The 5746-nt window shown below is 47.4% G+C and overlaps 1 long non-coding RNA gene across 1 annotated transcript; it reads right to left on the bottom strand.

The window, feature by feature from the left end:
• Positions 1 to 1470: 1470 nt before the first annotated feature.
• LOC125759886 (uncharacterized) lies at positions 1471 to 3655 on the bottom strand. The gene is made up of 3 exons (XR_007417646.1): positions 3640 to 3655; positions 1583 to 1646; positions 1471 to 1490 (listed from the first exon to the last, which is right to left on the bottom strand). It is a non-coding gene; the product is annotated as an uncharacterized LOC125759886 (long non-coding RNA).
• Positions 3656 to 5746: the final 2091 nt, after the last annotated feature.

Here is a 5746-nt window from a genome sequence, read left to right as displayed (position 1 = left end):
CGTGCTCTATGCAGACATGTACCAGAATTATTCCAAAGCTCCAGCGTGTGTATTCAGGACAGGGCAGGCCATATCACACCGCCATGAAAGTTCTCATTACTCTGTGTACATATTTGTACGCTGCATAATAAAGCCGCAGAAAGAAGTACAAAAGATTAGGCGTGCACAGAACGAAGCCCTAAAGGAAGAGCCACGCTTCTCTTGCTAGACGACACTTGGCTGGGCCGATCATGCGCGTAGCGAGTGGTCCGAAATGTGTCGCAGGAAGAAGATCGAAAGAAAAAAGAGGCACATACCCTTTGTTAGGCGACACCTGGGTCGGTGGGCCACGGGTATAGAGCGGTCATACTGAGTAGAGCCCCCTGGAAATAATACGTGATCAGCGTCGTGCTTCTCCTTAAGTACACTAATGTGTGCGGCATACCATAACTGCTGGTACTTTGCACATAAGCAGGACAGCTGAAACCCAGAGGGCAGCCAAAAAGAGGGTGATTGTCAGTCCTTTACTTTTGTTGCTCGGGTTGCGCGTGCTCCCAAGAAAATTTCTGAAGAAAAAAAAACATGCACCATTCGAAAAGAATTCATATATCATTGCTTTATACCTCCAAAGCAGAATACATCAAAGTTTAATGATTTATAGCTTCAGGGACTTGTCTAGCTGATAGAAGACCGCAGGTATTCAAAGCGTTTCTCCTTGTTTTCGCCTGTGGTTGGTACAAATTTACAGGAGCAGGTGGTCAGGATCTGCAGTCAAACCCTCTCTTGCTGCACGCACCATCATGTTTCATCAGTCAATATGTCAGCTGCTGATTCCGCAATCTCCTCGCTGGACAGTCGATCCTAAAAGGAGAGGACCGTTATTTTACACTATTCCAACGGTTACTGCCACTTTGCACACAACTGCCGATAACATGTTATGTGAGACACATACTCCACCCCCTTCCCCCCAAAAAAAGGGTGTTACTTGACCACTACATAAGCGTTCCTCAAATCACTATCCTGTGCAATACGTTTATCGGAAAACAAAAATCTTATTTGAAAACGCACGTTAATACCAAACGCAATTTACATCTGTTTAGCACAAGAGTCAGCAATACAATAATGTAAGTGACAGTTTAGTAGCAGAAACACGACAGCAGGTGATTAGAAACAGAAACATTACAATTTACATTTTTCAGTGACCATACTTGGCATTTCACGTGGAGCTTGAATATACTCGTTTTCCTCAAGGGGCATATTCCACTTGACAGTTCATAACCTGGGCTGCACCGAACATAAGGCATATCGGCGTCTGGAAGTTTCCAAGCTGCCTGATAGGAGATCATCCCAGCATGCCTTGGGCGGGGTGTATGCTGTAAACAGTTCCAACGCAACACAATTAATATGGCGGAAAAAATCATTTGTGTTGTCTACGTACCTTTAAACATTCCGGCTTTGACAGTTAAATCACAATTCGTTTTTTCTAACCACAATGACACGTTGCTTGCACCCTAGAACAGAACGAGAACACACAAAAAAAGTTATCTCAGTGCCAGAGAACAAACTTTTATCGCCAAGGAACCAAGGACATCGAAAGACATACCAACCACACTGACCATGTCTCCCTTTGAACTCCTACGTTGCACGATTGCTGGCATTCGTGCTATCTGAAAAATCATTAAGCCACAGCGTATCGCTTATCGCGTAACATATTCTCAGCTGCCCCGTTTCGATAGCGACGCATTTAGACGTAATCGAGCGACGCAGAGCAAATACTGCCGGCAACAATGCGTAAAAGCATGACAATTTATTTTTGTGACTCGACCGAACTCTTACAGCAGCGTAAGCATGAGCATGAATTATCTGAATTTTGAATGCCGTACATTGTGATCTGTATGAGTGGAACTATGGAATGAAGATGACTTCAGCATATATTTGTGGTGAGGTTTCAAGTTAGTTCAAGACGCAGAAGTTTGAAGTCTGACAGAAGCCCGTCTGGTTGGGTTGATACGTGGTGACGTTGAAAACCCGAGGCACTGAGCCGACTAAAGCAAAAAGCACACACACACACACATACACACACACACGCACACACACATACAAGCGCCCGCACGCGCGAGCGCGCACACACACGCACGCGAGCACACAAACGCACGCGCGCGCACACACGCGAGCACACACGCGCGCGCGCACGAGCACACATGCGAGCAAACACACGCGCACGAGCACACACGCGGGCGCGCACACACACGCACGCACGCTCGAGCAAACACACACACGCGCGCACGAGCACACACGCGAGCAAACACACGCGCACGAGCACACACGCGAGCAAACACACGCGCACACACACACGCGCGCTCGCGCGAGCACACAAACACGCACGCACGCGCGAGCACATACACACACGTGCGCACGAACACACACGCGAGCAAACACACACGCACACACGCACGCGCGAGCACACACACACACACACGTACGCACGCACACACACGGAGTGGTCGGTATCAAGAGCGACTCGAGATAAAGACGTCGTGACAGTCATTTTTCTCTAGCGCGAGCACGTGCCTTCCCCCAGTCGATTGCATGTCCCCTGAAACGTGCTCAGCCAAAGCACTGGATTTAGCAATTTATTTTTTCACGTCATAAATGTCCTTTTGTGTGTGTATTAAATGTTTACTTCGGTGGGCGCAGCGCCTCGGGTTCGCTACATTCAGCTACACACAGAAGGATGCTGTGATTTCCTTTAAGAAACTTAAAACTACACTTAAAACGCACTCTTAACGCCATTTCATTGTCTTTCGGGTACTTAAAGCTTTATTCATTTCGGTAGCGCAAGACAATTAAAGACAAGAGAGGACACGTAGACAGGACGGCCGCTAGACATCAACTGACTTTACTTCAAGGAAACACACAAAAACCCGTTGCACAGGCGCGACGCGCTACATCACTGTACGAGGGCTTTTTTTTTTCTTTTAATGTGTCTAATTTTCTTTGCGCTACCGAAATGAACACCAGTGATCACAACCAACTGGCCCGCATTACCGCCTTAAACCCTCACTCGTCCACCTAAAACAACAGCAGCAGAGTTTGAAGCATGGCGAAAAGTTGAATTAGCCGACACCTTGCGTATATAGGCCACGAAATATCATGTACCGGTGACAGTGACATGACAAACAGCCCAGACTGCCATTGACATCAGGAGCGAGTTACTGCGCACGCAGAGCTCGTCTGGGCAAAGCTGATCTGAGGCACTTTGTTTATGCCGCCTACAGTATTTCACACCGTGATTGCAGCCTTCATCGAGCGTGTTGAAGCTACCAAGACGGCGACAGCAAGAAGGGTTAAACTTCTGTCCTTCATCTCTTATCACATAAACGTGTATGATAACGAATGATCTTAGTCCGATGTTTGATAATATACGCCCAAACACTCATCTTGTAATGTCAAACGCAGAGCAAATACTGCCAATAACAATGCATTACATAAAAGTATGACACGATTTATTTAAAACGTAAAATTATGACACGATTACATAAAAGTATGACACGACCTATCTCGTACAGTAGCGTAAGCATGAGCATGAATTCAGGTAAACACGCGACATAAGTACATATACACAAGCAAATAACGTACTGAAGAGGGAATATTGCTTACCTGCAAATCACATTTACTACTGTCTTCAGGCAACGTAACAACGGATGCAACCCGCTCGATAATTGCCAGTCTCGGGCAAGCGAAGAATCAGCAATGCAGCTCATCGCAACGGCCGCGCAGCCCACTGAACGTGCCCGTTGCAATGCCTCGTGGCTTATTTGCGGCGGATCGCGCACGTTAATGACTGTCCCTGCGTGCTGTATCACTAGTTACACGCCACTCACGTACACAACACGATTAAACCAAGCACGTCAACAAAGCGCGGAGCGTAAAATCTGTTTAAATCGATGAAACAAAGAGCAGCACTGCACAAACGCGACTTCAACAACCGCACAAACCGCCTCGCATTTGAATGCTCTTCCCGGCATACACCTCAAGCTGTGCAAAGCCTAGGAGAGATGACGCCGTCCCTGGTTCGATAACGTTGAAGCGGCGCCTCGAGGACGCCACATTTGTTACTCACTGCGAGCTCATACATCTCTCTACGCGGCCTCTCCACTGGAGCGGCCGTCCCGCGTTGTTTTGTGAACTCAACGGCACCTTTTTCTCCCGTGTTGGCGAATTGATGACGGTTAAGCGTCTTTGGTGCTATGTTGCCCGTGACGTTTGCTGCACTTTACGATCCGTTAATTATAACGCGAAAAAAAACCTAGACAACACGACAGCGAAATTCAAATAAATTGCATTGCGAGTCTCGGAAAAATATTTTTCTCGCTCCATGGGATGGTTCTTCGATCGCATCGTCAGTTTAATTTGGTCGGTTGTCGTGTGCTCACTGTACTTTATCTTGTCGCCATATGCGAAGCTTCCCGGAGGCAAATTAATTACTTCTGCGGCTTAAAAGCAAAATAGATATAAGAGCTACTTAATAAGTTCTATAGCAGAAACATTTGACCAACATACGATAGTTTTTCGTTCTTGTGCTTCTGCCGATGTCTGTGCAGATTATGTCACTTCATAAATTACGGGTTTTGGAAGCGGGCTCACCTTATTGAACTCCAGTTTTAGTTCATACCCCACCATCGCTTGCCTCAGTACGCCGCAATGTAAAATCGCTGCTTCTGTGATTTGCTTTTCTGCAGTCAAGACCCGTTCTGTGTGTACATCATCCGCTGTTCAATTGATAAAGCCAGCCTTGAACAAGACAGATCGCGATGTGACACATTGATCAATAAACTTCCACTCCATAGTGTAGGTCCCCTGACGGATGAGTCATTGCGCTTTTATAAGTTACAATCTAAAGGTTACAATGCTCATCGCGGTGCTTTAGCTTTTAACTTGGCACGCTGCTGTCGATGTAACCTTTATGAGAGAGGGAAATGAAGAAAACACAAAGATAAAATTGCTGTAACAGACACGTAACTTATAAATTATAAGTTACATGTCTTTTTATGCTGTCGTAAACGTTACCGTGATTAGAGTGTATAAAATCTCCTGCAAGCCGTTTTGTGTAAACGGTATACCGTGTACTGTACAACGTAACCTCTATTTTTACGCGAGAACGCTCGATACTGTGAACGGGTACTAAAGGCTACTAGATAACTTCTATTTTATAAGTACACAAATTGGTGAAAATGTGCACCTTTAGTAAACGTTACCGTGCTTAGAGTGTACAACCGCCCGCTCCACCCCCCGCCACCCCCGGCCGCCCCCTTCTTTCATCGAGATAAGCGCACGAAGGCGACCACGCCCTGTAGGGCGGAGAGCAACGGCGGTCGCAGGAGCGGGGCGACGATCTTTAAAGCGCGCAACGCGTTCACATCGCGCCACCTATGTGGTAACTAAGAAAGCATGCTGGCGTAAGTGGTGTATATAAATAGCTCGCCGTTAGCAGGCTGAAATACGGTGCTGTTGGTGAGCTAACCGTCTAACGCCGCTCGCTGGAAAGCGGGAGGTCGCCCGTTCGATTCCGCGCTTCGGAAAGTTTTAAATGCGAATGCATTTCTTAGTCGGGGGTTGTCCTGCGTACCTGGCCGGCGTGCGCACAGGTGTTATCTCTCCGCGCGCGCTCCTCCTCGCCCCTAGCAACAGCTGCGCCGCGCCTAGCAGCCGGAGCAGGTGGTGAGCGGTGGAGGGTAAGGGAGAGGAGAACGCGCGGGTGTGTGAT

This window comes from Rhipicephalus sanguineus, chromosome 9 (assembly GCF_013339695.2).
Source record: "Rhipicephalus sanguineus isolate Rsan-2018 chromosome 9, BIME_Rsan_1.4, whole genome shotgun sequence".
Classification (NCBI taxonomy): Eukaryota; Metazoa; Arthropoda; class Arachnida; order Ixodida; family Ixodidae; genus Rhipicephalus; species Rhipicephalus sanguineus.
This window is presented reverse-complemented; position numbering and strand designations above follow the sequence as displayed.